Genomic DNA, 12,875 nt, shown 5'->3' with positions numbered 1-12,875 from the left:
ATTATTTTTGTACTCAGATCTTTACACAATATTTTATGTGCTAAAATATTTGTGTGTGTTGTCGCAAGTGCAATAATGTTATAAAAACTCACTACCTTTCAGGCATTAAGTAAATCAAGAGTATTAATTCCGTCCATATTCTCTCTATTAGTTAAGTTTCTAGTAATCACATGTGTTCATTTTTCAAATGATCGATTTAAAAATATTGTAGTGTTGACTGCAAAATATCAACATTCTTCTCCTTTGGCAAGGTTTTTATCAACAAGTTGGTGTACTTGTTGTTATTTTTATTTAAAATTTTTGTTATTATTTCGGCAAATTCTTGGCGAAGTTCTTAAATAAAATTAAAACTAGGTCTAGTAATTCTGGGGTCATCTATGGAACTTCATTTTAAAAATATTTAGAAGTCGAGCATTTCTTCACACCTAACTATATCTGTAGAACTCTGTTTCAAATCATTTTAGATTTCGGTTGAATAGAACTAAATTGTGACGTGTTTTTTTATGTATACTGACTCAAAATACTGACATTTTACGAACAATAAAAAAAAACTCTGTCAGTTTACGTTGGAGATGACATTTATTTAGGATTTTGTTTTGATAATCTTTTTTTTTTAAATAAAAATTATGTTTTCGTGTTTTATTTGATTTCCTTTAAGATTTGCGTTGTTTAAAATTATTCTTTTTTGATAAGCATACATATGTACATACATTTGAAATACATACATATATGTTGGTGTTTGTGTTGCACTTAATATCATACTTGAATAAAAATCAAAAGAAATGACATGCAAATGAAACAATAAAACATATTATATTGAAAAGTTTCAAGAAATCGTGTTTTTAGTACATTCAGCCCAGCCAGAAGATTATTGTAGAATGTAGAGATGAAAAAGGCAACAATATAAATAAACGTTTAAATATTTCTTGAGATGCATATAATGTCAAAACGGGTGTCTTGTCTGATATTAGCAGATATATTGATTGATTCTGTCCATAAAAATATTGTATGTTTTTGAATCATAAAGTTCTTATATTTTTATGTGCAGACTTTACAGTCGTGATTATTATAAACGCTTATATGAATAAAATCTTCGCATTCTTTGATGTTCATATATGGAAAACTAAAATAAAGTACTAGTAAAAAAATAACACTTAAATGGATTTAAATAATTATGTAAATTTTACACTTGATAAGACTGTCAGCGTCTATCTCATTTTACATTATGCAGCTTCTATTAAAATATCCTTGTGGTCGAAAACTCGTAAGAAATCCGGAATGAATCTAAAAATTGGACCTTTCGAAGAAGTAAAAACATTGCCGGCTACCGAGTTCTAATATCCTAGAACCTCCCCCCCCCCTCCCCCAAATTCTAGGGCCTAACAAATTGAAGTTCTATCTCAAACTGAGATCTTAATTAGAGTTCTAACTTTTGAGATCTAGATGTAGAAATGAGTTGAAACTCAATTGTTTTGTAATTTATAAATAAACCAAGTTTGGTAGACGAGAACTTTGTTAAGAAACTTGGTGAAGTTAAATAATAAAACATTTTCATAACATTTTCCAATAAAGGAACTTTCAGACTAAAATATTTAATATGTGTCTGCAGGTTTTAATATCAAGCTTCAGAACTATGGGACTACACAAACCATGGACAATTTGGAAAGGAATAACTTAAAATCGAGCGAGCATTTCAAACATATGTATATTACAAACAAATAAACAGAACAAAACATAAACATTAGTTCACAGAAAAATAAAGATGAAAAATAATTTAAATAAACAATTTATTTAATAAACTGAAATCAATGACAAAATTGTCTACGGCTTAGTCAAAACTAACAAACATTTAATGTTATTATTCGATAGAATGTCAGAAAGTTATGTCAAAATGTTTTACCGCTATTATTATTTATTATTCGATCGAAGTTTATTTTATCAAACCGAGATCTTAGTCCCTAAAACTCAATAATAAAATTCTAAAGATCTAAGGAAGTTGTAGAAAATAAAGAAACGCTCGAGTTTTAAATATATATAAAACCAAATTTTAAAGTTAAACAGAAAGTTATTAGACCGTGTTCCAGATTGATTTTAGAACTTTGTCAAGGAATTGGCTGTAAGTGTTTTAGTTGAATATCTATTTTAAGCAGTATTTTCGGGGGGGGGGGGGGGCATATTCAAACCCACTCAGTTCTGCCTGAACGTTATTTTTTGAGTGAAACTTATGTTGAATTTTTTTTTGAACGTCAGACACTCAGTTCCCGAATATTCCCTTGGCGTAAATTAAAAACCTACTTTCATTCGGTAAACGCAAAGTTCTACAAAAAGTTGATTGTATAAACGTTTAGCATTTTAGTCGGCCTGATAATCAGCTCTACAAAAAGTCTGACGTATGCAAGCACTCCGACGCTTAGTGTGGTTGTGTAGCAGAATTTTAATTTAATAACCATATACTAAAAATCTATTTTCTAGAATATTAGTATATTGAGTTATAAAAGTTACGAGGAAAAAATGTTTTATTACTTTAAAAGAGATTTCCTCCACTTGAATTTTTCATAACCATGTCGAATTCCTGATACAGTAAGATCATTACCAAATGCATTCAATAAAATATTTCCAGAAACAAAGAAATTCAAATTCTTGACACGATAGTCACTCGCGGGTGTTTTTTTTTTAAATACTGATCAAAGATTAACTAAGTAAGAAGATCGTAAACTGACTTATGTTAAGATGAGGTGAGATTTTTCTATTTTTTAAATTCTCTTTTTAATTCTAAATTTAACGTAGATTGCTAGGTTGCATTTTGAAGCACGTTTTTCCTAAACTCACCACGAAAATCCTAGAAGTTGTGACTTTGGAATTGTTCGGAAACTTTAGACCGAAGACATATTTTTGCCTTACATTAAGGTTTGTCTAAATGCAGAAACGCATTCAAATGTTTAAAAATTGAATTCAGGAGACATCAGGTAAGTTTCATTATCATTATCATTATGATTATTGTTTTTGTTTTGAAAATAATCTTATCTCACAATTCCAGAAGTGAAAAAAGTAAACATAAATTTATGTAGATTTCGTTTATTTCTTTTTTTTTAATTAACAGTAAAAACTAACATAAATGATCCAAACACAGTTTTTTTAGAACGTGTCAAAAGTGGCCGTGAGATTGTTTCCAAAAACAAGTAGAACAACGTGGTTTTTGTTTTTAATTTTTCTTTTTTGTATACTTTTTAATACATAGCTTCATACAAAAACTAAATAACACAAGTTAGAAACCCTTCTCATCTTCATGACTCAGCATTGGAAAATAAAAATACTAAAACATTTAAATTGTTAGTATGGATGAAAACACGATTTTGATAAATGATTTGGAAGACAGCCTAGACAAGAAATTACTGCAGTTTGCTGAGCTGCTTAAAACGGATGTGGCTGGTGCGATTGACGAAAAACTAAGCTCTAGAAATTCAATATTATAAATATAGTATTATTTCTAAATTTGCCCCTATGAAACTTAGAAAAAAATTAAAAGCTTTAAAAATAATAATGAAACAGATAAATAAATATAGAATATAAACATTATTTAAAGTACACTATTGATGAAATATAAAATGAGCTTTTCCTAAAAATATAATACACTTTGTAATATATATAAACCTTTGAAAAAAATAAAACAAAAAAAAAACGTTCCTAAATTGCCAGAAAATCTCATCTCAGTCTTTTTGTACTTATGAGAGCCTAACAGTGCCTATAGTCATATCCTTCACTATTAATTAACCACAAAATTGTAACCTATAGATAGCAACTTACCGTATTGAGTATTACATTGTTTTTTTTAGCACTATATACTTCCCAACCTATTGCACATCAAGGGCTCTTCATAAGAATTTGCTACGGGCCCCGCGCTTGCTTACTCCGGCACTGGTATAGGTTTTCATTTTTTTAAATAAAACTATCTATAAGGTTTTTTCAAAAGATAAAACAACAACGTTTTTTTTGTAAAGTGAAATAAGTTTTAAGTCAATATCTTTTTTTGTTTTGAAAATATTTAAGTCAAAGATCAATTTTACTCCATTTAATATTGTTTCTTTCTGGGTTTTTATGGTAAACTAATATAAATTCAATGCTTCTTAAAATATCAACTAGAACTAGAACTATTTTAAATCGATATATGGTCGGTAAAAATGTGACGAAAAAAGAACGTACGAACCTTTGTACACATGCACACACGGACACCTCATTATGTTAATTATAAGTTGTAAATTGAGGACTTGTTTAAAAAAGTAAAGAAGAAGAAAACTTGGGAACTTGTTTAAAAAAGTGAAGAGGAAGAAAACTTATTTTTTTTATTAAGTATTAAATTATTTAAGAAGGTAACCATAATACTATGCTGTCCAAACAACCTGTTAAAACTTTATTATGTTTTAAAAAATTCAAATTATAGCATCAATTCAATGAATATAATAAAAGACATGCTAGTATACGACCTAGCTTTTCTTACCTAGATTATTAACTTTTAAAAAGTACACAACAAATTTCTTCGTTGCAGAAAAATTGAAGAATACATGCGCCCTTCTTAAGAATATTTCAATTTTATGTAATTTCAATAAAATTCAATTTTGTATTTTTATGTAAAAGCAAGGTTCTCGTAAAAAGAATTACCGCGAAGAGGAAACAGGAAATGACAAAAATTAGTTATTGTTTGTCCATTTTGATGAGTGATATTCTATTCTTTTAAAAAATACATTATAAAAAGAACATTAAGTTTTTTTGGCAAACATAAAATTGTAATAGTAAAGGTCAGTATTATTAATCATTCGATTTTTAAAATCTTTTTTTTTTTGCCACATAAAGAAACTATATATATGGCAAGTTTTGCATTCGTCAAAAAATTCGAACTCGCGATTTTAATCAAACATATATGTCATATGTTTGATTAAAATCGATGGTAGAGAAGTCGAAAAAATGGGTTTCCCGTTTACGTAGTTCTATTTGTCTATCCTCGCTCTTACAGGCGAAACTATTATGAAATTAAGGTTCTTAACCGATTGTGTACGTTTTTTTTTCATTTCACTAAGACTAAAAATAAGTACGTTTCAATTCTTCATAAGAATGGTAGGTCCCTTCCATAGATGAAATTACTTTCCACAGGCATGGTTGATAGTTGTCACTAAGCCCTATGTCTCTACGGACTGTTCCTCCACCTTATTTTCAGAATAAGTTAAAAATGGATTTTTTAAACAACTTAATTATAAAATTTATTAATTTATAAAGACAGTATTTATTATCGACACCATTGAAACTTTTTTGAAGACGTATAAGTTGGTAAGTTTACAGCTTTTTGTTTTTATTTACATTAAATTTATTTAAAATGTTGTAAGAAAATAATTAATATTTAAATTTGTAAGTCAAAAATCAAAAATTCGAATTTTCTCAAAAACAAACCTATAGTTTTTTTTAACTGTCTTATTTTTTTTTAAATTTTGTATTTTTAATTTTATATTTAATGATCGAAAATTATATTGTTCATATTTCTGATTAACAAAAAAACGTATTGAACATTTTTTGCGAAATTCGATATTTCGAAAATGGGTCATCAGATTTTTACGACATTAAAATTAAATTTAAAACGTAGTTCTAAATAACTGCGTACTAAAATATTTTAAAACTTAAATTATACAATCCTGTCTATATAAAAAAATAATTTAAAAAAAACCCTTAAACGCTTGAAGCACAAATTTTGAAAAATTATTTGTTTTAGTAATCAAATGTCGTTTGAATTTTTTGAAAGCAAACTTTTTTTGGAGGCACATTTTTAAATGTTAAAATACAGGAAATATGGTTAAGAATAAAGGATTATGAAATAAAATATAAAAATTTTAATAATGTAAAAATAAATTCAAAATGCAAATATTATAAACATTGTATTAAAAAACTGTGAAATATTAAAACCCAACTTATTAATCGTTCCTGTGTATATTATAATAACCAGTTCCCTTGCCTTTCTTTTTTCCATTTGTCATTGAAAAATATAAATACAAGTATTCATGTTCAAGATTTTTTTAATGAGTGTTCGTCCCCAGGGTTCATGATATTTAAGAAAAAAAAACATGCCCATTTCCTATCATAATGATAACATATCACAAAACATCTAATCCCAATAGGTGGAAGGTATAGAGTATATAGGAACAGGATTTTCATAAAGAATGGAAACGAGGACAATGAATTAGTCTCGTATACCTACTCGTACATATTATATTTGTTACCAGCCAATTTTATATAAAATAACAACAAGATGCCAACAGTAAAACGATAAATAGCCTCGTATTAAAATTATAAGGGTATATCAAAGGAACAGGATTTTTCCCCAAAGCCAAGGATGAAACTCACCTTTAGAAATCCATGACACTGTGAGTAATTTCCCTAAAAGTACCTGAATTATAATTCCAATTATTGAAATTTGAGTATATTCTAATTTTCTTTTGATAACGATTATTTCTTTGTTTCATCAAATGAAAATATTTCTTACACAAAACACATACAACAACAACTGACCGTCACTGATCGATGAACAACATTCTTTTACTAGTAAGAACAAGAACTTCTTAATAATTATAATTAATTATTTAATATATCACCAACACCATGAATTGCGTTTAATTGATTTTAACTCGTGCAAAAGAGCCACTTCTTGATAATGAATTCATTTACTCCAATTAATTGCAAGAAATTATTTTTCGCAATTGCGAAGAGCAACACTTGTTGTCGCAAACTAATCCAATAATGTATATGTAATCCAAGTGAGCATTTAATTGATGCAACAATTTGAATGTGTTCTTTGCCAATAACAACTTAAGTCTACAACCAACCGACGGTTAACAAGCAACAAAAACCAAAACGAGGGATGACTAATTCGAAGTTGGTTATTAATTTAGACCCACTGAGAAATAAATTCCACAACGCTCCAATTTGGAATTTATATCAAAACACAAATCTTGAACCAGATCCAATTACCCAAGTTTGTTTTAATAATCTCAATTCCAAAAACGATTATACACGAGTATGTATATTTCTTTCGAAAATTTACGCGCCCAGAAATATTTTCGAAATAATTTCTATAATCCACCCGTAGTACAGGATTTCAAAAATTATGTTTTTTTTCTTTGTTTTATTTTTATTTTTGTTCCTTTAAGAAGAATATTTAATTCAAACCGCGCTCCCAAAAATTCTTAGAGATCACACTACCGATTGAGGGAAAGCGTCCGAGTTGACTGAAGATTTCCTTTCGAAAAACCACTCGTTGATTCAGTGGAAATGGGAACCAATGTGTTATGGGGTTGATGGGAGAAAGTAGAAGATGATGGTGTCTAACGCAGGGCGCACGACAACGGCACGACATTTTCAATGTGCTTTCCTGAGGGTGAATTTTCCGCTTTTCCGTAGGTATGGTACTGTGGATAACAACGAAGAAGGGGAAGACATTGACTTTGTGGATTGAGGGAAAGCCAATTCTCTTTTTCGGAGGACTTAGTAAAAATTGTTTCCCCTTTTTGGGAATGTATGAGATGAGAGGGGACGCATTTTTTCTGTGTTTGACATTGAGATTTGTACTAAGAGCGTTGCTTGGATTGACAAAGAGAAACATTTTATGAGGATATACCTATAAAGAGTATTTTAACATGACTAAGGGCGACAATTTTTGAATCAACGGAAAAATTAGAAAACGTTGTTATGTGATTGAATTTGAATTTAAGTTTTAGACTTATATTTCGGTTTTTTAGTAAGGATACTTGTCAACTCGCCCACACGTAAGTCACTTCAAATGCTACATCGACATCAATTCTTGAGTCTGGTTGATTTTTTATTAAGGCTGACAATGAGACGAGACCCGACGATACTAGCCTCGTCTCGGTCTCCTCAAATCGAAAAATGTCGTTCTTGTGCTGTTGTAGGTCTCGGTCTAGTATAACTGATACTCATCGATAGTATCTATTATTCAAGTGTGCACTTGCTCCTGGATGCTCCACAATCTCAGCTTTGCCTTTTCAGCTCTTTAACGTATATCTAAGACTTAAAATTAAAACTTAAAACTAAATAAAAACTTAAAAGAATAATCTTATCCATTTACAAATAAAATATGTACTTAGTATAAACACGAGCTTTAAATATACTATCCAAAGAGCAATTGAAACCTATGCGATGTAATCAAAGGTTTATGTGCATGGTTATTTGTAAACAGTATTATTCCCTAAAATTAAGTGGAGATGCTTGTATACTCGTATCTGGCGCCAATTGATGTATAGTTTGTTCGTTTAGGAAATTAAATGGTAATAAGTAATAGATATCATTTAAACTTGTATGTGTTTGGGGATCAGTTAAGAACCTTACTAGTGGATTGTGATGAGAGCTGAGTCGTTCTATTTGTTTGGGAAGGATATCTATTTGATAGACCATCATTGGTGTTATTTTTTTGTTTCATATATGACTTTATTAGAGTAGTATTTTTTGTTAGACTTTCTAAATTTTCCATGACAAAACCGCAACAGTTTTCTTTCAAAAGTTTCCATTTCCTTGGCTACAGAAGTTGTGATTGTGAATCATATAGCAAAACCGTACAACAGTATTGGTCGTATTAATGTTTAACTCTTGATTGGAGTTAAGTAATGGTTTTAACATAACTGAGACCATTTTCGATGTATTAAAAACTGTTCTTGCATGTTTATTGGAAAAAAAAAACTATAATAAACATTGTTGAATGATTTTCAAAACAAAAGGTCCCATCGGAAACCTGAAAATTGGTCATAAATGGGGATTACAACCCCGAATTACGCATTGGTTATACACTTCGGTAATCAGACCGATTTTAATATACGGTGTGGCGGAATGGTGGATTGGTTAAGAAAAAGCTAAGAACCGCAAAAAAAAACTAAATGAAGTCCAAAGTTCTGCTTGCGGATCGCTGCGCAACCCCCGGCGCTGGATGGCCCACTCCACCTAACACCCCCTTAGATCCAAATAAATTACCAAATAGCTGCAAGCTCCGCTACTCGCCTTAAAACTCTATTGCATCACAGACTACACTATTCCCCAACTGCAATCCAACAGAAACTTCCCGATTTCTATACCTTCCAGATCTTTTTGGAGGATAAGGCATTTATGGCAGACGATTCAGTCCATTTTTACACAGATGGATAAAAACAAAAAAGTGGCTGGGATGCGACCCACACTGATAACTTCCCATCGCGTCTGTCGATTTGTCTTGCTTAAGACTTTGTAGGTTTTCGCGTTGGGTTAAAAAAGTTGTTGAAATATTTTTCAGAATTTTAAATTGCCAACATAATTTTTCATACAAAGAAATAGTTTAGTTTGAAAATTTGCGTACTATTTTTTGTAGATTTTATTTTTTTATGAAAAAATGGACTGTTGGATTTTTATTAAAAAATCTGCTGAATATCGAAAACAATATTTTCTGTGAAATAAAAAAAGTTTGAAGACGATATTTTTAATGTTTGAAAAGCTATTTGAGTCGACAGTAAATTTTTAACAAGTTTTAGTATTGCTCAGGTTTTTATTTTTTGTAAAAAAAACTGTCAATTCCATTTTTCTCAAAGTTTTTCCGACTGTTGAAAACAATATTTCTTGTAAGTTAAAATTATTTGGAAGCCATAATCTCAAATTTTTGAAAAGATATTTGAGTCGAAAATCAATGTTTATCAACTTTTATTAAGTTTTCGTTTAAGTTTTTTTTTTTTGGTAAAAAAAATGTCAATTCGATTTTTCGCTAATTGTACTGAATGTTGACAACAATACTTTAAAAGATAAAAGTAGTTTAAAGCCAATATCTCAAAGTTCTGAAAAGATGTTTTAGGCGAAAATCAATTTTTACCAACTCTTATAAATTTTTTTGTTTATGTTTTTATTTTTCGTAAAAACATTGTCAACCCGATTTTCATCAAAATTTTACCGAATGTTGAAAACAATATTTTTTATAAGCTTGAATTAGATGGAAGCCATAATCTCAATATTTAGAAAGATATTTGAGTCGAAATTCAGTTTTTACCAACTTTGAGTAATGTTTTTTTAGGTTTTTATTTTTTATAAAAAAAACTGTTAATTAGATTTCCTCATAATCTTACCAGATGTTTAAAACTTATTTTCCGTTGCACAAAATTGTTTTGTAAAATTTTCGAGGACACAATTTTTTTGTTCAGTTTTTTTATTTATAAAAGAAACCGTTAATTGGATTTAAAAAAATATATACTGGTTTGGTATCACTGGAACTATCCTATGGGAAGTTAATAAAGGAGTTGGTACAGGGGTGTACTTTGAACGACTGAAATCAAGTCTTTCATTCCACCTTCAAAATCATTGTAGCGTGTCCCAGACGGAACTTTTGGCAATAAAATAAGTACTGTCCTGGCTTAAAGAAAACGTGATATCAACATCTGATATCCGTATTTTCTTAGATATTTATGCCGCTATAAAATGTCTGGAATCTCTATACAAACTCTAATACAGTCCATAATTGTCGATCATCTCTAATGGAGATAACATAACATCACCTTTGTTGGGTGCTGGGCCATAGAGACATTCCAGGAAACTGTAAGGCAGATGAACGCGCCAGAAATTATACAGTACAACCCATTCTACCACGTTTGGCTAATGCTGGCATACCAATCGCTATATGTAAACTATTGCTAATGCAAGACGTTATGAAGAAAGCAAACATCAGTTGGAACAACATCACCACATGTCAGGCCACGAAAAGCATCTGGTCTACAATTGATTTAAAGCGATCAAAGTGCTTGCTATCTCTAAGCATATCACATATAAGCTCAATAATCAATATCATAACCGGGCACTGTCTATAGAAAAGCACGCCATATTCTCAAATGATTTTTGCAGAAGTTGTACGGATGGCGAAGAGAAGGAAACAGTTCTTTACCTACTTTGTGCATACAAACATACCCTGCTCTAGATCAAAAACGTGAGAATTACCTAGGAAAATTCAGCTATAACAATCTCAATTGTATTAACATAGTCAGTCTTTCACTTTCGTAAGAGCCTAGAAGAAAGCCTCAAAACTTCTGTGGTATCACAATGGGCCATTGAACTGGCCGAAGAGTGCCCTGCTCCTTCCAACTCGAAATCCCTTTTTTATAAAAAGTGGAACAAAAATAAATGTTTTATGTTCCTACATTAAATACATTACGAGTTATGTATGTTTCAATATTTTAAGGTTTAAAGTTATCAAGAACAAAATATATACATATTAGCCCATTAAAATGCGGATAATGAGCTATAGTAAGCTAGAAGTTTTTTTTCACCTTCCTTTTGGTGTTTTAACATTGTGTAAAAAGTCTCATAAAATATCGTGCTCGTGTTGTAAGTTATGGGTAGTCAAAATTCTCTCTGACTGCTCTAGGGCGCGTTTAGAAGTTTTCTGTTTATACAACTTTGGATTAACTATACACACATTTTTCTTTTCTCTTTTTAAAGAAGTAATCCTTTATTGTGAATTCAGATGATTGCTCATAAAACTTATTCACCAAAATAATTCTTTAATTCTTCACATAAAATGCGGCTGATTTACGTCCTTGCAAACTTCAATAAGTTGAATGGCGACTGCATCCCCCAAGCGACTGATGTTCTTTTCCACTCGTTCTCTCTTCCCTTTACATTCTTCGATGCTGTGGGGCTTGAACCTCACATCCTATCCTGATACTTGATTCCAAATTCATTTTTTTTATGTTGTGGGTGTGTAGTTCGTGCGTCGTCGTCGAGGTCGATGCCGTCGTCATCGTCATCGTCGTCGTCATGTTTATCCTTTGCAAGCAACAGCAATAATTTATCTGTATCCAAATGAGTTGCAACAGAGAATTGAGAAGTGCACGATGACTGTTGTGATGTGGTGTTGAAGTAGGATCAGAGGAGCACCCTCATGCTCAGCCAATCGTTCTTGAATCCCTTACATCACAGTTGTGTTATACATCGGCGTTTGTGTGTGGCATATGTTATGTATTATATATGTATTGTATACGTACATGTAGCACCTACTCATGCATTGCGAGGATAATTGATAGAATGAATCCTAAAAAATTGTTTTTTGTATACAAAAATGAAAAATGAAAGCACGTTACTGTTATAGTTGCAAATTCAAAGGTTGTGTAACGGAAAACGGTGCTGTTGAATGTAAAAAAATGTTGCTTTGTCATTTAAGGGTGCACCGACATGACGACAACCTTTGTTTTTTTTGCACGGTGTAACGGTTTCTGGTCTTTTGTATGCATAAAGATAGACAGAATAAATGTGTATATGAGTACGTTCAATAGTATATTGTATACTTACACATCCCTGAAGTAAAGAGATACAATATAAATCCATGACTGCGGAATTAAAATTGTGTGGCGATGATGATGTTAAGCAAAATATATGAAAACAAGATAAATTATTCAAAATTATCTATAGGTACGGTAAATACAATAGAAACCATTCTTCTTTAAAAAAAGAAATACCGAGTGAAAGCAACAACTATTTGCAGAATCTTATACAGAAGCAATACAACGTTACACTTTATTTCTAATTAAGTGTTTTTTACCTACGTATCTGGATATCGTCTCGTTTTTTAAAGGTTTCTCACAATAGGTAGGTACATGTATGAGTAATTTTTAATAATTTTTAACCTATACAGGGTGACCGGTTTAAGGTTCATCAAAAGGCTATAACGATTAATTTGGGTTATGACAAAAAAATATAGAAATAGAGAATAAATGCGTAGGACTGTCATGCCGGAGGACTTGGATTCAATCCCTGCCAGTACCATCAAACATTTTTTTCACAGGTACTGGTACTGGCAAGGAATTGACAAATTCTCCAAGAGA

The 12,875-nt window shown here is 30.6% G+C and overlaps 1 protein-coding gene across 2 annotated transcripts in view; it reads right to left on the bottom strand.

Moving 5' to 3' along the window:
• Nucleotides 1–7,295, bottom strand: part of LOC129953652 (hemicentin-1) — a 403,952-nt gene extending 396,657 nt beyond the window's left edge. Inside the window, exon 1 of one of the 2 annotated variants that reach the window (XM_056066975.1) lies at nucleotides 6,385–7,295. The gene's annotated coding sequence lies outside the window, so the exon portion shown is untranslated. The remainder of the gene's footprint in view (nucleotides 1–6,384) is intronic. The other variant, XM_056066976.1, reaches the window with a different exon arrangement.
• Between the last annotated feature and the right edge of the window lie 5,580 nt (nucleotides 7,296–12,875).

This window comes from Eupeodes corollae, chromosome 1 (assembly GCF_945859685.1).
Source record: "Eupeodes corollae chromosome 1, idEupCoro1.1, whole genome shotgun sequence".
Lineage (NCBI taxonomy): Eukaryota > Metazoa > Arthropoda > Insecta > Diptera > Syrphidae > Eupeodes > Eupeodes corollae.
The sequence above is the reverse complement of the archived record's forward strand: the minus strand, read 5'-3'. Positions and strand labels throughout refer to the sequence as shown.